The sequence below is a fragment of the Macaca nemestrina genome, chromosome 6 (genome assembly GCF_043159975.1).
Source record: "Macaca nemestrina isolate mMacNem1 chromosome 6, mMacNem.hap1, whole genome shotgun sequence".
Taxonomy (NCBI): domain Eukaryota; kingdom Metazoa; phylum Chordata; class Mammalia; order Primates; family Cercopithecidae; genus Macaca; species Macaca nemestrina.
In genome coordinates, this window is record NC_092130.1 from 62,951,689 (window position 1) to 62,973,671 (window position 21,983).

A 21,983-nucleotide genomic window follows, 5' to 3' on the forward strand; every position below is an offset into this window, starting at 1 on the left:
CCATAGTCAGAAATATAAGGATTGGAAAGAAAGACACTAAACTGTCATTATGTTTATTTGTTAAAATTATCTGAATTAGAAAATATGAAATACTCTACACAGAAATCATTATAAATTATATGAGTGGCAATATTGCTGAGTATAAAAAATTATATATATAGCAATAGTTGCATTCCTATACAGCAGCCACAGAGTGGTAATATCTTATTAATAAAATATATTTATTTATTTCTTTTGTTTTCTGTCTTTCTCTCCATCTCTCCCTCTCTCTCTTTCTTCTTCTTTCTTTCTTTCTTTCTTTCTTTCTTTCTTTCTTTCTTTCTTTCTTTCTTTCTCTCTTCTTCCTTCATTCTTTCTATTTCATAGCTTTTGGGGTATAAGTGGTTTTTTGTTACATGAATGAATTCTATAGTGGTGAATTCTGAGACTTTAGGGCACCCATCACCTGACTAGTATACCCAAATGCAGTCTTTTATCCCTCACCTCCCCATTCTTCCACCTCACATCCCCAAAGCCCATTATATAACTCTGAATGTCTTTGTATCCTCATAGCTTAGCTCCCACTTAGAAGTGAGAACATATGGTATTTGGTTTTCTCTTCCTGAGTTACTTCAGTTAGAATAACGGCCTCCAGCACTATCCAGGTTGCTGCAAAAGACATTATTTTGTTCCTTTTTATGACTCGGTAGTATTCTATGGTGTATATATACCACATTTTCTTTGTCCACTCATTGGTCAATGGGCACTTAGGTTGGTTCCATATCTTTGCAATTGTGAATTGTGCTGCCGTAAACATGTGTGCATGTGTCTTCATATAACAACTTATTTTCCTTTGGGTAGAAACCCATTAGTGGGATTGCCTGATCCAGTGGTAGATTTGCTTTTAGTTCTTTAAGGAATCTCTATACTGTTTTCCATAGAGCTTGTATTAATTTACATTCCCATCAGCAGTATAAAAGTGTTCCCTTTTAACCACATCTACACCTACATCTATTGTTTTTTGACTTTTTAATTATGGACATTCTTGGAGGAGTAAGGTAATATCTCACTGTGGTTTTAATTTGCCTTTCCCTGATGATTAGTGATGCTGAACACTTTTTCATAGGTTTGTTGGCCATTTGTATAGCTTCTTTTGAGAAATATCTATTCATGTCTTTTACTCACTTTTTTATGGGATTATTTGTTTTAAATAATACATTTTTTCTATAAAAACAGATATAAAGTAATAAACTAAAAGTAAGTGATTTGAATAGTATCAGTAGACCATATTTTATTCAAATAAATTTAAACATTTGGAGAGATATACATATTCATGGATAAAAAGACTTACTGGCATAAAGCTATCAATACCTCCCAAATAAATCTAAAATTATGTGCAACAGGATCCCCCCTACAAGATTTTTTTTCATGAAACTTACAAAAGAGAGTATATGGAAAAGTAATGAAACAAGAATTTTTTCAAGAAACCAGTCAACAAAAGTTATATGGAAAGGCCAAGAGTCACAAATAGGCAAGACACAAGCTCTTTGCCCTACAACGTCAGGCTGTTATGAAATTAAAGTAATTAAGAAGCATGGTATTGGAATGAAGATAGAAAAATTGACCAAGAAAAAAATGGAAAAATCACATAAATAAATATGTTATATCAGAAAACTTAAATTGAAAACCATTGATGGAAGACACTGGCTGTTTAATAAATGTTACTGGAGAAATTATTTGTATAGAAAAAACTTGAGTTGGATACTTAACTTACACATTGAAAAGTGAAAATTATTTCCACATAAATAATAGGCCTAAATATGTGAGAAAACAATTTGAAAACCTGGAGAAAAAAAATGTTTTTATGACATTAATATAGAAAAGTATTTCTAAAATTGACTCAGTTTTGTAGGGAAAGATTGATAAATTTGATACTACATTACATTTTAATTCCATGCATGAAAACACATTGAAACAAAGTAAAAGGTCCAGTAACTCACTGGAAGATTATTTTCTAATTTAGTAAGTGTCAATTAATTAGGTACCATAATACATAAATTACTTTTTTAAATTTATAAGAGAGAAAGAAGGAAAGAGGGGCAAGATGGCCGAATAGGAACAGCTCCAGTCTCCAACTCCCAGCGCGAGCGACACAGAAGACCGGTGATTTCTGCATTTTCAACTGAGGTACTGGGTTCATCTCACTGGGGAGTGCCGGACGATCGGTGCTGGTCAGCTGCTGCAGCCCAACCAGCGAGAGCTGAAGCAGGGCGAGGCATTGCCTCACCTGGGAAGCGCGAGGGGAAAGGGAATCCCTTTTCCTAGCCAGGGGAACTGAGACACACAACACCTGGAAAATTGGGTAACTCCCACCCCAATACTGCGCTTTAAGCAAACAGGCACACCAGGAGATCATATCCCACACCTGGCCGGGAGGGTCCCACACCCACAGAGCCTCCCTCATTGCTAGCACAGCAGTCTGTGATCTACCGGCAAGGCAGCAGCGAGGCTGGGGGAGGGGGGCCCGCCATTGCTGAGGCTTAAGTAGGTAAACAAAGCTGCTGGGAAGCTCGAACTGGGTGGAGCTCACAGCAGCTCAAGGAAACCTGCCTGTCTCTGTAGACTCCACCTCTGGGGACAGGGCAATAACAAACGCAGCTGAAACCTCTGCAGACGCAAACAACTCTGTCTGACAGCTTTGAAGAGAGCAGTGGATCTCCCAGCATGGAGGTTGAGATCTGAGAAGGGACAGACTCCCTGCTCAAGTGGGTCCCTGACCCCTGAGTAGCCTAACTGGGAGACATCCCCCACTAGGGGCAGTCTGACACCCCACACCTCACAGGGTGGAATACACCCCTGAGAGGAAGCTTCCAAAGCAAGAATCAGACAGGTACACTCACTGTTCAGAAATATTCTATCTTCTGCAGCCTCTGCTGCTGATACCCAGGCAAACAGGGTCTGGAGTGGACCTCAAGCAATCTCCAACAGACCTACAGCTGAGGGTCCTGACTGTTAGAAGGAAAACTATCAAACAGGAAGGACACCTACACCAAAACCCCATCAGTACATCACCATCATCAAAGACCAGAGGCAGATAAAACCACAAAGATGGGGAAAAAGCAGGGCAGAAAAGCTGGAAATTCAAAAAATAAGAGCGCATCTCCCCCGGCAAAGGAGCGCAGCTCATCGCCAGCAACAGATCAAAGCTGGAAGGAGAATGACTTTGACGAGATGAGAGAAGAAGGCTTCAGTCCATCAAATTTCTCAGAGCTAAAGGAGGAATTACGTACCCAGCGCAAAGAAACTAAAAATCTTAAAAAAAAAAGTGGAAGAATTGATGGCTAGAGTAATTAATGCAGAGAAGGTCATAAATGAAATGAAAGAGATGAAAACCATGACACGAGAAATACGTGACAAATGCACAAGCTTCAGTAACCGACTCGATCAACTGGAAGAAAGAGTATCTGTGATTGATGATCAAATGAATGAAATGAAGCGAGAAGAGAAACCAAAAGAAAAAAGAAGAAAAAGAAATGAACAGAGCCTGCAAGAAGTATGGGATTATGTAAAAAGACCAAATCTACGTCTGATTGGGGTGCCTGAAAGTGAGGGGGAAAATGGAACCAAGTTGGAAAACACTCTTCAGGATATTATCCAGGAGAACTTCCCCAACCTAGTAGGGCAGGCCAACATTCAAATCCAGGAAATACAGAGAACGCCACAAAGATACTCCTCGAGAAGAGCAACTCCAAGACACATAATTGCCAGATTCACCAAAGTTGAAATGAAGGAAAAACTCTTAAGGGCAGCCAGAGAGAAAGGTCGGGTTACCCACAAAGGGAAGCCCATCAGACTAACAGCAGATCTCTCGGCAGAAACTCTCCAAGCCAGAAGAGAGTGGGGGCCAATATTCAACATTCTTCAAGAAAAGAATTTTAAACCCAGAATTTCATATCCAGCCAAACTAAGTTTCATCAGTGAAGGAGAAATAAAATCCTTTACAGATAAGCAAATGCTTAGAGATTTTGTCACCACTAGGCCTGCCTTACAAGAGACCCTGAAGGAAGCACTAAACATGGAAAGGAACAACCGGTACCAGCCATTGCAAAAACATGCCAAAATGTAAAGACCATCGAGGCTAGGAAGAAACTGCATCAACTAACGAGCAAAATAACCAGTTAATATCATAATGGCAGGATCAAGTTCACACATAACAATCTTAACCTTAAATGTAAATGGACTAAATGCTCCAATTAAAAGACACAGACTGGCAAACTGGATAAAGAGTCAAGACCCATCAGTCTGCTGTATTCAGGAGACCCATCTCACACGCAGAGACATACATAGGCTCAAAATAAAGGGATGGAGGAAGATTTACCAAGCAAATGGAGAACAAAAAAAAAGCGGGGGTTGCAATACTAGTCTCTGATAAAACAGACTTTAAACCATCAAAGATCAAAAGAGACAAAGAAGGCCATTACATAATGGTAAAGGGATCAATTCAACAGGAAGAGCTAACTATCCTAAATATATATGCACCCAATACAGGAGCACCCAGATTCATAAAGCAAGTCCTTAGAGACTTACAAAGAGACTTAGACTCCCATACAATAATAATGGGGGACTTCAACACTCCACTGTCAACATTAGACAGATCAACGAGACAGAAAGTTAACAAGGATATCCAGGAATTGAACTCATCTCTGCAGCAAGCAGACCTAATAGACATCTATAGAACTCTCCACCCCAAATCAACAGAATATACATTCTTCTCAACACCACATCATACTTACTCCAAAATCGACCACGTAATTGGAAGTAAAGCACTCCTCAGCAAATGTACAAGAACAGAAATTATAACAAACTGTCTCTCAGACCACAGTGCAATCAAACTAGAACTCAGGACTAAGAAACTCAATCAAAACCGCTCAACTACATGGAAACTGAACAACCTGCTCCTGAATGACTACTGGGTACATAACGAAATGAAGGCAGAAATAAAGATGTTCTTTGAAACCAATGAGAACAAAGATACAACATACCAGAATCTCTGGGACACGTTTAAAGCAGTGTGTAGAGGGAAATTTATAGCACTAAATGCCCACAAGAGAAAGCAGGAAAGATCTAAAATTGACACTCTAACATCGCAATTAAAAGAACTAGAGAAGCAAGAGCAAACACATTCGAAAGCTAGCAGAAGGCAAGAAATAACTAAGATCAGAGCAGAATTGAAGGAGATAGAGACACAAAAAACTCTCCAAACAATCAATGAATCCAGGAGTTGGTTTTTTGAAAAGATCAACAAAATTGACAGACCACTAGCCAGACTAATAAAGAAGAAAAGAGAGAAGAATCAAATCAATGCAATTAAAAATGATAAAGGGGATATCACCACCGACCCCACAGAAATACAAAGTACCATCAGAGAATACTATAAACACCTCTACGCAAATAAACTGGAAAATCTAGAAGAAATGGATAATTTCCTGGACACTTACACTCTTCCAAGACTAAACCAGGAAGAAGTTGAATCCCTGAATAGACCAATAGCAGGCTCTGAAATTGAGGCAATAATTAATAGCCTACCAACCAAAAAAAGTCCAGGACCAGATGGATTCACAGCTGAATTCTACCAGAGGTACAAGGAGGAGTTGGTACCATTCCTTCTGAAACTATTCCAATCAATAGAAAAAGAGGGAATCCTCCCTAACTCATTTTATGAGGCCAACATCATCCTGATACCAAAGTCTGGCAGAGACACAACAAAAAAAGAGAATTTTAGACCAATATCCCTGATGAACATCGATGCAAAAATCCTCAATAAAATACTGGCAAACCGGATTCAGCAACACATCAAAAAGCTTATCCACCATGATCAAGTGGGCTTCATCCCTGGGATGCAAGGCTGGTTCAACATTCACAAATCAATAAACATAATCCAGCATATAAACAGAACCAAAGACAAGAACCACATGATTATCTCAATAGATGCAGAAAAGGCTTTTGACAAAATTCAACAGCCCTTCATGCTAAAAAAGCTCAATAAATTCGGTATTGATGGAACGTACCTCAAAATAATAAGAGCTATTTCTGACAAACCCACAGCCAATATCATACTGAATGGGCAAACACTGGAAAAATTCCCTTTGAAAACTGGCACAAGACAGGGATGCCCTCTCTCACCACTCCTATTCAACATAGTGTTGGAAGTTCTGGCTAGGGCAATTAGGCAAGAGAAAGAAATCAAGGGTATTCAGTTAGGAAAAGAAGAAGTCAAATTGTCCCTGTTTGCAGATGACATGATTGTATATTTAGAAAACCCCATTGTCTCAGCCCAAAATCTCCTTAAGCTGATAAGCAACTTCAGCAAAGTCTCAGGATACAAAATTAATGTGCAAAAATCACAAGCATTCTTATACACTAGTAACAGACAAACAGAGAGCCAAATCAGGAATGAACTTCCATTCACAATAGCTTCAAAGAGAATAAAATACCTAGGAATCCAACTTACAAGGGATGTAAAGGACCTCCTCAACGAGAACTACAAACCACTGCTCAGTGAAATAAAAGAGGACACAAACAAATGGAAGAACATACCATGCTCATGGATAGGAAGAATCAATATAGTGAAAATGGCCATACTGCCCAAGGTAATTTATAGATTCAATGCCATCCCCATCAAGCTACCAATGAGTTTCTTCACAGAATTGGAAAAAACTGCTGTAAAGTTCATATGGAACCAAAAAAGAGCCCGCATCTCCAAGACAATCCTAAGTCAAAAGGACAAAGCTGGAGGCATCACGCTACCTGACTTCAAACTATACTACAAGGCTACAGTAACCAAAACAGCATGGTACTGGTACCAAAACAGAGATATAGACCAATGGAACAGAACAGAGTCCTCAGAAATAATACCACACATCTACAGCCATCTGATCTTTGACAAACCTGAGAGAAACAAGAAATGGGGAAAGGATTCCCTATTTAATAAATGGTGCTGGGAAAATCGGCTAGCCATAAGTAGAAAGCTGAAACTTAATTCAAGATGGATACGAAATTTAATATTTCGTATACGAAAATTAATTCAAGATGGATTAGAGACTTAAATGTTAGACCTAATACCATAAAAATCCTAGAGGAAAACCTAGGTAGTACCATTCAGGACATAGGCATGGGCAAAGACTTCATGTCTAAAACACCAAAAGCAACGGCAGCAAAAGCCAAAATTGACAAATGGGATCTCATTAAACTAAAGAGCTTCTGCACAGCAAAAGACACTACCATCAGAGTGAACAGGCAACCTACAGAATGGGAGAAAATTTTTGCAATCTACTCATCTGACAAAGGGCTAATATCCAGAACCTACAAAGAACTCAAACAAATTTACAAGAAAAAAACAAACAACCCCATCAAAAAGTGGGCAAAGGATATGAACAGACATTTCTCAAAAGAAGACATTCATACAGCCAACAGACACATGAAAAAATGCTCATCATCACTGGCCATCAGAGAAATGCAAATCAAAACCACAATGAGATACCATCTCATACCAGTTAGAATGGCCATCATTAAAAAGTCAGGAAACAACAGGTGCTGGAGAGGATGTGGAGAAATAGGAACACTTTTACACTGTTGGTGGGATTGTAAACTAGTTCAACCATTATGGAAAACAGTATGGCGATTCCTCAAGGATCTAGAACTAGATGTACCATATGACCCAGCCATCCCATTACTGGGTATATACCCAAAGGATTACAAATTATGCTGCTATAAAGACACATGCACACGTATGTTTATTGCAGCACTGTTCACAATAGCAAAGACTTGGAATCAACCCAAATGTCCATCAGTGACAGATTGGATTAAGAAAATGTGGCACATATACACCATGGAATACTATGCAGCCATCAAAAAGGATGAGTTTATGTCCTTTGTAGGGACATGGATGCAGCTGGAAACCATCATTCCTAGCAAACTATCACAAGAACAGAAAACGAAACACTGCATGTTCTCACTCATAGGTGGGAACTGAACAATGAGATCACTTGGACTCAGGAAAGGGAACATCACACACCGGGGCCTATCATGGGGAGGCTGGCGGGGGGAGGGATTGCATTGGGAGTTATACCTGATGTAAATGACGAGTTGATGGGTGCAGCACACCAACATGGCACAAGTATACATATGTAACAAACCTGCACGTTATGCACATGTACCCTACAACTTAAAGTATAATAATAATAAATTAATTAAAAATAAATAAATAAATAAATAAATAAATAAATAAATAAATTTATAAGAGAAATAGAAATAATTCAGTAGAAAAACTGATAATATGTATTGGCAATCTTACCTAAGAACAAATAGATACATAAAAAATTATCTCCAATTTTTAAAGAAATTCACGTTATAATCATAATAAAATAACATTTGTACCTAACAACTTGTGAAAAACACTAAAAGCCTGACAGTAGAGAATGCATATAAATTAGTTAGAATTCTCCCATCTTCATAAAATAATGTAAATTCCTAAAGCCAATTTGAGGGTTCTTTTTTTTTTTTTTTTTTTTTTTTGAGACGGAGTCTCGCTCTGTCGCCCAGGCTGGAGTGCAGTGGCCGGATCTCAGCTCACTGCAAGCTCCACCTCCCGGGTTTACGCCATTCTCCTGCCTCAGCCTCCCGAGTAGCTGGGACTACAGGCGCCTGCCACCTCGCCCGGCTAGTTTTTTGTATTTTTTTTTTAAGTAGAGACGGGGTTTCACCGTGTTAGCCAGGATGGTCTCGATCTCCTGACCTCGTGATCCGCCCGTCTCAGCCTCCCAAAGTGCTGGGATTACAGGCTTGAGCCACCGCGCCCGGCCTAATTTGAGGGTTCTTTGGCAAAACTTGGAAAAGTGGAAAATGATTTAGCAACTTATTTTTATGTATTTAACTCTAGATAAATCTTCATACATGCAAAACATGTATATAAGAATATACATAGCAAAAGTGTTTAGAAAACCAAAAAGAAAGGTACAAATAACATAAATCTGTATGAGGAGAAGAATCAATAAATATATTGTGGTATATGCATATATTTGAATATTATATAGAAGTGTAAATTAAATTAATGCACCCATTCTACATATATCCATATAGGTAGATCTTAAACACTTCTTTTTAACTGAAAAGGCAAAGATGGGATACATACATATAATATAATATAATATAATATAATATAATATAATATAATATAAATATAATATAATACTATCTTAGTTCTGGCTGCCATAATAAAGTATCACAGACTGAGTGGCTTAAACAACAGAAATCTGTTTCTCATAGTTTTGGGAACTGGAAGTCCAAGATCAAGTCCAAGTGCCAGCATGGTCAAGTTTTGTGAGGGCTCTCTTCTGAGATGCAGACTGCCAACTTCTCATTGTATCTTCCTATGACTGAAAAGAGAGAGAGAGAGAAAGAGAGCTCCTTTGTGTCTTTTCATAAGGGTAACAACCCCATTTATGAGAGTTCCAACCTCATAATCTATCTCCCAAAATCTCCACTTCCTAATACTATCACATTGGGGTTAAGATTTCAACATATGAATTTGAGTGGACACAAACATTCAGATCATAGCAAATAGTCAAATAGACTGAATATTTTTAAAGAATATATACATATTTGGTAAAACTAAAAGCCTAAGTATATATGTAAAATGAACATGGCATTTATCTCTGGGAGTGAGAATTGGAATGGATTTGAGAAAAGATACTTAGGAAGATTCCACTCACACCTGTAATCTTTTATATTATTTTATCTGAATGGTAATTAACAGGTATTATCATTAATACATTTTATATCTAATAGATTTTAATAGATTTTAAAAGAAAATATGAATTAGTTACTGAATTCATAGAAAAGTTAAGTGGAATTGGGTTATATAAAGTAGACAGCAGCAAAAGGTAAAATGTAGGTGCAATATTTTAAGTCAGGAGTCCTCCAACTGCAACACATAGGCTAAATCTAGCCCACCATTTGCTTTTGTAAATAAAGTTTTATTGGAACACGGTCATACTCACTCATTTATATATTGTCTATGGGTACTTTTACACTACATCAGAGTCCAGGAGTTACAACAGAGACAGTAGAGACATCACTTCTTATCTGGCTCTTTACAGAGAAACGTTGTCAACCTCTGCTCTAAATAGCTGACATGGACTTTGCTTGGGGTATAATAACACATTTTTATTTGTTGTACACCTACTATAGACAGTTTAAATTTATTATCTCAATTAATTCTTATGATTTGAGAGAATGTTCATATCATCCTCATATTATAGATGAGAAAACTGAGTCCCAGAGAATTTAAATAACTTGTTTAACACCTTTCTGAATACTAAGAGACCAAAATAGATGTCTCTGACTTAAAGAAAAGTCTAGTGACGTAAACCATGACAGATCAGTCAGAAATTGATTTTAAATTTCTTTATTTTTAGACTATACTTTATCGCGCTGTCAAAATAGAGGATGTTGAATCAATGATTTGGAAAAGGGTAAGACATAAGATGTAAAATATATGGAAATTAGAAGTTATAAAGAAACATAAATTTTGTTCCAAATTATTAGGAATAAAATTTTCCCCCAATAAAGGAATCACACAAACATGTACATACACAACTTATTTATTCTGCCTTAGAAGATACAGAGAAACTGTGTTAGCTTAATGTATCAATTATATGACACTCTACAACTCAACAATTCTGTTTTTCATCTGTTTCCTACAAATCACTAACACAAATTATGTTTTCTATAATGAGGTAGAAGATACTAAAAAAACAGATCTTCCCCTGATAGACTATAAATGCCTTGAGGATTGGCACTGTGTAGGTACTCAGTACAAATGTCCAGAAGATGAATTCATGATATTTAAACAGGGTGTTCAACCAATATTTTTAGAAGTGCTATATCTAATATAAAGAGCCTTGTCCCAGTTCAAAGAAAAAGAAAGATTTAGCAAAATCAAGGGAGCTTCAAAAAAAACCATATCTCCTACTCAGAAATTATCCAAAGAGCGAGAGAAGAGAATATAAAGGAAAACATAAGAAAGATGCAGTCTGGGGATGAGCTGAATCTACCCATGAGTCTTAAAACTTCAAAGGGCTGAAGTATAGAAGAGGGAGAGGCAACAATGGGAAAGAGAAAGAAGTATTAAGGAATACACTGGATTATGGAATTTACTTGGCCGTCACATGACATTATCAGTCAAAGCCAATTTATACGGTTGTCTAAGAAAAGACATCAGAGGTAGAGACAGAACACATTAGGTAAAACTGCTTTACTTATAAAATTAGCATGTTCTATATTTTATATTGAAACGATAAGCTCTTCTGAAAAATTACTTAATACCTTAAAATTAGAATTTCTGTTTTTTGTGTTTCTTAGTTTATAAATACTACAAGAAATAACTAAGCTTTATTTCAGAAGAAGCTCATAAAATCTTAAATATAGAAGACATCAAAGTGACTATATTGGTCACATTGAAGAAGGCTTTTTTACCTTTCCAAATTTGTGTTACAGTTTGATTTATTTTGAACCAATCCCCATCACTTGCTAAAGAAAATGGAAGAGAAGTAATGAAAGTCTGCAAGCAAGTGGGATGTTTGAGGCCACTAAATTATTGGTGCTATATTATGAGAGGGATGGGATTTGGGAGAACCTGGAATTTCATTCCAGAAGAAACTTCCTGAGGGTCTTTGTATGTGTCGTGCAATAGAATGTTCCTTGTGCAAAGCGTCTCTTTGCTGCTGGAGTTGAAGAACACGGAAGCAGGGTCTAGTGTTACCGACATTCCTGTCTTCCACACATGGATTCAGGATGAACATCCAATTCACAGGCAATACAGTTCTTACTGTATTTTGAGTAATCTATCATGTCTCGTGTACGTATAAGAAGAGATATACTTAAGTCTCCAGAATGATTCCTTCTGATTTGGTGAATAATATATAAGAAATGTATAGGAAAAAATCATCTGGTTCAGGCAATCAGTGTTGGTTTTGGAAACTTGGGAGTTCTGAGGTAACACCCAGACATTAGTCATTGAGTACAGTGTAACTTGAGCTTCTGGGACTTTAGGATATTGAGCTATTACAATTTATTACACATTTTCTTTGATTTTCAAAACCTCTGAAAGAGGAAAAGTTCACCTAGTAATCAGTAGCTATGTGACCTTTAGGCGGTCACAATACTTGATTGGGTATTGGTTTCCTAATCCGGAAGGTGAAGGAATTATAGATGATCTACATCTACAATCTTCTATTTCTATAAATTGAAGTAGCCTGCTAATAACACAGATAGATCTCAGCATAATTATAGAATAGTATAAAACTTCCGTAATGTGAAATCACCCCAGCCTACTCCCTCAGGGGAACTACTGGTTTGTCATTTAATTGCATGGGCACACAGTGCAAATATTTCAAAGCTGAACTCTGAAGGGCTATGGGGCAATGCTGTGCTAATGTGGACTCCAGGCATCAAATCCCTTTGAGCGATTATTTTAGAGAAATAGGAGATTTAACTAAAAGTGAAAATAAGATTACTTGAAGTGGAGGAGGACTGAAAATGTAGGAAAAAAAATACCTTAGGTGGAATTATTTTAACTTTTGGCAAAATCTGTGTGAGGGGATAAGAAAGGAAGGTGTGGGTGGCATGGCCCATAGCAAATAATTCATTCTCTTGAAAGGAGAAAGAGCAGGTCAAATACATTTTAATGTACTATTTTCCAAAGGAAAGGAGTGAAATAAAGTTCCAATGAGCATAAACATTAAAAGTATATTATGTAAAGCTACTTTTAGTCATAAAATCACCGTGTTTTACATATTTAATTTTGAACTCCACTTTATCTGGACAATACTTTTAAATTTAATAGTTGCATTTAGGTTTCAATGCTTTACTTTTTTTCCAATTGTCTCTAAGAATTGATTAAGTCTTGGTGAAACAAACTTTGTTACAGGATAATTAATTCGGTTATTAGGGGTATAGGTAGACCTGGTTATCTTATCACTATGCAGTTCTTCCTCGTGACCCAAGGGCATGATGATGCTTCACTCCAGTATGTGTAATCAGATTGCAGTGCAAGGTTTGTTGAGCTAACCAGAAAATTTGCTGCTAAAATGCATCCTTTTAAACTAAAAAGATACTTTAAGCCAGAAAACAGCTTGCTTCTCAGATATAAATTAGACCTTTCCAGCAGGACTTGCACATACTTTAAACTAGCAAACAAAGCAAAACTTTGGACAAATTCTGTATTCTCCTTCAATTTTCATTGCTTCATTCTATCAGATAAATTGTTTGGTTTTCCAGATTCACTTTACCCCCTTACTGTCTGTCCTAGGGTGCTGACTCATATAGAGTATATCAACACGTTCCCATTGCCTTGAGTCTCTAGTGGAATGTTGTGAAAGGAAGCTGAGGCAGAGAGAAAGCTGAGACAATATGCTCCATAGTGCTCTGAGGAATGGTAGCAATCCTGGCTTTGACTCTAGGTTACATGCGAACTCTCTGACATTGTTATACACAAAAAGAGAAGGCACAATTATAAATACAGAATGGAAATACATAAATTGCAGAGACAGGAAGAAATTGAAGCATATTTTTAATAAGAAGCAGAAGCAAGAGGCCACTAGCTCCACAAAGAATGGAGAAAGTAGTCTTGGCTCAGCTCTTTTGTGTTATCCAGTCATATTTTGCTTTTAATGCTTGGAGCTTTGTAAACTCTATAGCACCTCATATATTAGTTAAGACTTTAGGTTATAAGACATGACAAACTCTACTCTAACAAACTTGAACGAACAAATTAAGTAACATATTGGCACATACGAATATCTATGGAATGTCCAATGTTGGGTATGCCTTGAATTAAGAATTTAATGATGTCATTAGGAAATCTATCCAATTTTTTTTCTTTCTCTTAGCTCTCCTTTTTCCTAACAGGCCTCATTCTCAGCAATGATGATCCTTAATAGTCTTCAGTGGTCTGGATCTCTAGAGAAAGAATCTTAAATTTCAAGGTCCATATCAGTCCCTCAAAAAGAACTCTGGCTTGGCTGAGCCATTTTGTTACTGGTGACTTAATTAATAATTTTAGAGAGATAGGGTATTCTGGTTGGCTTAGCATCATTGCCATGCACCTTTGTACTACTGGTGAAGCTATGTGATTGGCAGTTCCGTCAGGGTAGAGAAAGAAAAATCTATAAATGAAAAAACTGCTGAGCAGACCAAGAAGGTAAAAGATCTACATTCCTTTATTCTGTTTTAGGGAATCAAGCAATCACCACCCTTTTCTCCTTTCAAAGCCCCTGACATATTTAATTCTTAGACATGAATGAGTAAACAAAAATCAAAACACAAAACATTTTTGAGCACCTAGTAATTTTTGAGTTTAAGTTTATTGTTGAATTGGGGGAGTATATTAATAAACAGGTACAAAATTTAAAAAAATATATAATGTGACAAGTGTGGTAGTAAGGTATATTGAAGATACACCAGAATATTTAGGTTGTCTCTAATTCCTTTAGTAAAACTTGCTTTCAAGTATATGCCACAAAAACCAACTTATATTATAAATGTATATTGAAATTGCTTAACAATCTTTATGTTGGGAGGCAACAAATCCTATTACATACATAAGGTAAACATAATATGGCTCATTTTATAAAATATGGTCTTGTTGGCATTTAGCAAGCATATGGGAAATGTCATTAACAGCTAGGTTCTTCCTATTCTTAAGAGTTATTTAACTTACAGGGTTTGTGTGTATGTGTGAGTATGTTTGAGTGTACATATATTATGTAAGATTTATTCTTTTAACTGTTATATTTTACTTTTGAAAAACAAAGTAGTTTAGATTTATTTTTATAGATTTGTTTTGTTTTGGGGAAAAGAAGTCACAGAAACGAAAGTAGCAATCTCATCATCTGTTAATATTTTGGAGACTATAACACAAGTATCTCTTTATGCATATACATCATTTTATGTCACAATTAATTTAATAATGAGTACTTTTATAATAGGATTTTTTCCTTTCCTAACACACAAGGGTAAAGTACTGTATTAGGATTTATCTCTACCTTTTTACTTAGGCCAGTGTTTACATTTCATACCCAAATAACTCTTGAAAAGGCCACTAGCTCTGCATTCAGTTTATTCTTATCTTCACTTGAAAAATGTGAATGAGAGTGTATGTTTAATTTTTCCACAGCAACACCAATGGTGTGTTGAAATGCCTAGGCCTAGTAAAGAAAGCCATTTGATAGGAATACAAAAATTGTCAGATAAATGTCAATTTATGGCTCTATAAACATTCGATCTGTCCAGAAAGTGTGTACTGATTGAGTCAGTTTTGACAGATGAAGAGCACTCACTGAAGATCCTATCCTGAGAAACATCCTTCATTAATATTTACATTTCTCTTGACAGCGCAGTTGCTGTAAGCATAGGGTGGGTAAATATAGCCTGCATCTGGCTAATATACATAGTCATGGGGCTGCATTTATCTCAGAATCCAAATGCTTCGGGTAAGAATATGGGGCTGATCGTTTCTGTGGACCGCTTGGAAAGAATTAATTTAAGCAAGGAAAACTCCATGACAGTTATTTGAAGGAAGGAGACATTTATAACCAGTTAACCTGTGGTTGTAAAAGAACAACAGATAGCTTTAATTCTCATCCCCCTCCCTCTCATTTTCTTTTCCTTCTTCATTTTTTATTCTGCTGTGAGCAGTCACTAAAAATATGCCTGGTCAATAAGGGGCAAGTAAAATTGGAGGGGTTGCTATAGGAACACACAAAGTGATGCAGAGCAATAACCACTCTAATTTATACTGTGTTTTCACGTTGTATTTCCATTGCAGTTAAACTCAACTTCAGAAGACTTTTCTTAAGAGAAAGGCTACTTGAAATGCAGGAGACTCTTTCTAAGACAATTTTATGTACTAACTTTGAAAATAATAAATCCTAAATCTGAGTAGTGTTACAAGCAGGAAACTGGTATTTCTCCTATTCATGCCATTATATTTTCAATGCATTTTGACCAAAATCATTTTTGCACAGTGAAAGACCGGGGAATGCATTTTAATAGTGATGAAAGCATGAGTAATGAGGAGTGCTGCCTGAAGCAGTCTGAGCTCGCATCTCCTCAGCTGCTCTCTTCCATTTTGACAGGCAGCATCTATATGCCAGCCCTGAGACCCTTCTCATTCCCAATTCTGTTGAATTATCCCACTCAGAAACTATGCTCTCCTCAAATCTTGTTTTTTTGAAAGGTGACAGACCCTACTGCCTTGTTTCTGACCTCCATTTGATAACTCCAAAATAATCATGGGAGGCATTTCAGATCGACATATCAAAATAATTTCACATTCGCCAGACCCATGACTGAAAGGACAGGGTCACATGCAACCATATCCACATGGAAATCTTCGAGAGAAGAGGGGAGCTTTCCTCATGATTAAATTTGAGGGAGTGATTAACTCAACTTCTGCTTGCTCATATCTGTTCATTTTCATGTGTCCAACTCATAAGCACAGTCAATTTTCTTTTTTCTCCCCACAGTTGTGGGGGTAGCCCACAAGCCATTTATTCTCAAAATGAGAGTGCAGGAGAAATTTCTAACCCAGTGATCAAAAAGCCCTGTGGATCAAGATAGCTCAGGAAACAAAATTTTCTACACAATCATGTAGATGACATGGATGGATGCGAGAGTAGTTTCCTTCCTTTTTTGGTTAAGTCCGAGACAAAGGTCAAAGGTTCATTCTTTCCTTGTATTAAAAAAAAAAAAAAAAAAAAAAGATTTTTTTTGTTTATAGCTGACAAGGGAGGAACTGTGGTTAATCTAACAGGGCTATTGCTCTATCTGATGTGGTTTCGGAAAGTGTTTTTTATTCGTGGCATTTTGTTGAAGCATGGGGTTTGACAATGAGAGGGGGCAAACGAAAAACAAACCCCCAAAAGATAAAAGTCACATCAAAATTTTAAAAAGTGGAATGGGACTTATGTGAGAGGGCTCAGCAATTAATATCTAATCAAATTATGCTATTTATTATGAAACAATCAAGCACAAGTTACTCACATGGGATAAAACACTCAAACGTTGAATAGCCGTTTGTCCTTCCAGAGGGCTAGTTAATGTCTGTTAAAGAGCTTTTAATCAAGATTAGGTAAGTATGTGTCTGGAAATGGGCAGAAAAGGAGTATAAAAACACTTTCTATGCCATATATTCCTAACCAAATAGTAAGGCAGTAAAAGTCAAGGTTGTGTTTATCAAATATTCAGCGCTTGCTCTATTCAAGTACCTAATATATATTACAACATTGCTTACTTTCTGGTAAAATTATACATATAGTTCTGGAATATATTTTAGGGACTTTTCCAAGGGCTGAAGTAAAAAATTTATCTGAAACCTTGGACTGATAAATAATGTCACTTTCCAAAAAATAAATAAATAAATGTTTAGAGTCAAAATACTTCTTTTTAGCATCCCATAAGAAAATTGTAATCTACTATCGTAAAAAAGAAACAAGATGTATTATTCCAGAAAATATTTTTAATGTTTACAAGATCCTATTTTAAGCTGAATAATCTTTTACTTTCACATAGACGTCAAGGAGAGTTGGGGGAAGGGATGGATTAGGGAATTTGAGCCTTCAAAGGCAAATGGGACCAGTTTACAAATGATACCTTTCATCTCCAGAGCTGTTTGCTGGAGGGCAATGCTGAATGTTTGGTCTGAAAAATGAATTCAAATCACTCTACAGAATAAAGGTTGCAGAGTTAACTAACAGCATTAGATACTGTGCTTTCCAAATGCAACCTGCTTTGTTTTTTTAACTACCCTGAATCTGTCTAATCATAAAAGAAACACATTTTTGTTGCTTTGAGAGAAGCGTTAGCATTTTTAACATCTATCACTGCATGCCCACGCAGAAAAAGAACTAATTTCAGAATTAATAAATTGGCTTATGTACATGTACAATTATTTACTATTTATGATTTCCTCTTAAGGACATTTCTGTGGGATGTTGCAGTTAGCGGAGTTTCCCTTTAGGCGAATGAGCATTTCTGGTTCCTTCAGCTTGGATATCTCTTCACTGCTACCACTGAGAAAGTAAAGACAGCTCTGTCAGGGTTTGATATTGTCCATAAATAACTACTCTTTCTCTGACTTGTCTGTATTTAGAACCAATATAAAGTCATAAGTGTCAGATAGATGTACATTGAAAATGCACCTCTATTCTTAAATTGATATTTGTTTATGTGGCTTAACTAAACAAAGCAAGTAAGATTCATGTTTGAATTATACAAATTCACCCTCCCCAGTCCCTGGCTGATTGGAATGACCACAGGCCTCACTGCAGAAGTACAGCCTTCACACTTGAAACTTCCAGCATGGTGGTTCCGAGAAGAATGTGAGTGCCCTGAGGAGAGTTGGCTCAAAAGAGAGAATACAAAGAGAGGCTGAACAGAACAGGCTTAACTCCTCCCAAACTCTCCATCAGATCACTCATTTCATCTGAAAGCTAAGTCAGTGGCTTAAAAGACCAGGTACGTTACTCGCACTGAGAACTTTTCACAGGGAAACATGAAGCCAAGGGAAAAGAGATTCCCTTTACCCCAGTGCAAGTTCCTTTCCCCACCTAATGTGCTAAACATTTTTAAAGTAAAAATGTTCTACGTGGAAACCCAACAGTCTGAAATAATTAACTTGCCTTGATAAGTTTTTAAGTTAATACTAAGAAGTGATTTGAATATTAGAGAAATTTAGCTCATTAATTTCTTATGTTAAGCCATATTTCCAGCGGCATGGATCCTTTGAAATTAGCCTTATCTATATGGTAATCCAAAAGCTAAAAAGCAATACACACACACACTGTTAGATTGCTCAGTCCATTTTATATGTATTAACATTATTTTAAAAAAATCTTTCTTAAGCATCCCACCCCCATACAGTATCATAAAACTTGCTTTGTGTATACAGAGCTTTTCTTGTTCCTAGAATGTCCCCTATACCACCATGCAGGACCTCCTTAGGTCATGAGATCCTTTGTAGTCTATGCCAATATTCTGTGTCTAATTTTTTCTTTTATAAAATGAAATATTAAATGAATTAACAAGAGGTGCAGAACAATAAAAATGCTTAGAACCTTTAAATATTCTCCTCGCCATTGATTTCCAAATGCTTCAGTCCAGTCAAAGACAGTAAAAATAAAGGAACCATGACATACAGGATGTACTTTATGACTCTCAACTATTCTCATATCAACACAGAACAAATATTCAAACTACAGCAGAGCTGCACTGTCACACTCTTTCAGACATGATTCATCCAAAGTGATCTTCCATCAATTAGATGGATGATTATGTTGATCAGAATGAGCAATTCTCCCTTCCCTTGTATTACGAGCAATCGGGAAATAATCATTGAACACTATGTCAGGTGCTAAGGATACAAAAATAAATAACCTAAGGTCTTAAAGTTGATTATGAACTAGCAAAGAAGGGTAACTTACACAAAATCGTCTTACTATTTGTTACAAGAGATACAAACATATTGTGGTTTTCTTCGTTGGGTGTAAAGATGGAGGATCCTGAGAGAAAAAAATCACATGGGGCCAGGAACATTACAGCAAACAATCCTAGAACAAGTGGCACATTACTCTACCTTGAAGGAGGAGTAAAATTTGGGTGAATAGAGAGGAGGGGTCAGGTAATCCAGGTGGGGATATAAGGAAGAACTCCTTAAGCAAAAGATGAGACAAAGATGAATCTGGCATTTTAGCTGGCTTCCCCAGAAATCAGAGCCTGAGACTGAGGGCTCATGTGGTATTATTTTATAAGGTTCTACTACTCTAGGAAACAGGTGTAAAGGAGTAAGAAGAGGAGTGAAGCAGAGAAGAGAGAGTCACTATGATACATTTTGGAGCTAGCACTGCTAACTACAACCAATTACTCCATTCTTGGAAACATATCCCCATGGGCCAACTTGATTTCAGAACCACCTGTCAATGGGTGGAAAAAGGGGATAATAGTGGAGGAATTTCACTACTGACTTCCAGTTCCCATTGGTCAAAAGTTATCTTTATGAGGCATTAAGTTCCCCGCACTTCCAGGTTAGATATGCCTGAGTATAAACCCCCAATAAGCTCCCATTACACCATCAACACAAAAGCCAAAGGTCAATTATCTTCCATATTAAATTCAAGTTTAGGAAGCTTACTCTATTGAAATGAGCAAGTAGAGGAAGGGTTGGAGAAGCAAACTAGAAACAGGAATGCAGGTTGTCATGTTTTTTTAGTTGATTCACCTGAGAGGTCACACTGACCAAGACTATTGCTATGGTAATAGGATTGATAAAGGCCGTGGGCCAGGAGCCAAAAGACCTGGGCTGTGGTCTATGTTCCACCCCTGCCTCACTTACTGACTTTAGACATGGGAGATCATTCCTCTGGCTCTCAGCTTCCTTGCCTATAAAATGGGAATAACTGAACTTGTACTGCTTACCTCATAAAGCTATGAAACTTAAAGATGATGTGTTAGAAAGTCTTTCGTAGATCTCTACAAGGAGAACTACAAATCACTGCTCAAAGAAATCAGAAGTGACACAAACAAATGGAAAAACATTCCATGCTCATGGATAGGAACAATCAACATCATTAAAATGGCCATGCTGCCGAAAGCAATTTATAGATTCAATACTCTGCGTATTGAACTACTATTGGCATTCTTCACGGAACTAGGAAAAAAAAATTTTTAAATTCATATGGAACCAAAAAGAGCCCTAATAGCCAAGGCAATCCTAAACAAAAAGAAGAAACTGAAGGCATCATGCTACCTGACTTTAAGCTATATAACAGGGCTACAGTAACCAAAACAGCATGGTATTGGTACAAAAACAGAAACATAGACAGAATAGAGGGACATAGAACAGAACAGATAAAACAGAAATAAGACTATACACCTACAACTATCTGATCTTTGACAAATCTGACAAAAAGCAATGGGGAAAGGCTTCCCTATTCAATAAGTGGTGCTGGGATAACTGGCTAGCCATATGCAAAAGGTTAAAACTGGACCCCTTCCTTATATTATATACAAAAATGAACTCAAGATGGATTAACCACTTAAATATAAAACCCAAAACTATAAAAACCCTGGATGGCAACCTAGGTAATACCATCCAGGACATAGGCACAGGCAAGGATTTCATGATGAAGATGCTGAAAGCAATGGCAACCAAAGCAAAAATTGACAAATAGGATCTAATTTAACTATAGAGCTTCTGCACAGCAAAAGAAACTATCAACAGAGTAAAAGTATAATCTACACAATGAGAGAAAACTTTTGCAAACTGTGCATCCAACAAAGATCTGATATCCAGCATCTAGAAGGAGCTTAAACAAACTTATAGGAAGAAACCAAACAGTCCCATAAAAAGTGGGCAAAGAAATATAAATTGTTCTATTATAAAGATGCATGCATTGCAGCACTGGTCATAACAGTAAAAACATGGAATCAACCCAAATGCCCATCAGTGATGGACTGGATAAAGAAAATGTGGGTCGGGCGTGGTGGCACACACCTGTAATCCCAGCACTTTGGGATCCCGAGGCAGGTGGATCACGAGGTTAGGAGTTCAAGACCAGCCTGGCCAAGATGGTGAACCTCCGCCTCTACTAAAAATACAAAAATTTAGCCAGGGGTGGTGGCAGGTGCCTGTAATCCCAGCTACTTGGGAGGCTGAGGCAGAGAATAGCTTGAACCCAGGAGGTGGAGGTTGCAGTGAGCCGAGACCATGCCACTGCACTGCAGCCTGGGCAACAGTGTGAGACTCTGTCTCGAAAGAAAGAAAGAAAGAAAGAAAGAAAGAAAGAAAGAAAGAAAGAAAGAAAGAAAGAAAGAAAGAAAGAAAGAAAGAAAGAAAGAAAGAAAGAAAGAAAGAAAGAAAGAAAGAAAGAAAGAAAGAAAGAAAGAAA

General features: G+C 37.0%; 1 long non-coding RNA gene across 1 annotated transcript in view; it reads right to left on the reverse strand.

The window, feature by feature from the left end:
* Nucleotides 1-9,271: 9,271 nt before the first annotated feature.
* The window catches only part of LOC105500016 (uncharacterized), a 41,749-nt gene continuing 29,037 nt past the window's right edge, over nucleotides 9,272-21,983 (reverse strand). The window contains exon 2 of the long non-coding RNA XR_011624232.1: nucleotides 9,272-9,413. This is a non-coding gene — a long non-coding RNA (uncharacterized lncRNA). The remainder of the gene's footprint in view (nucleotides 9,414-21,983) is intronic.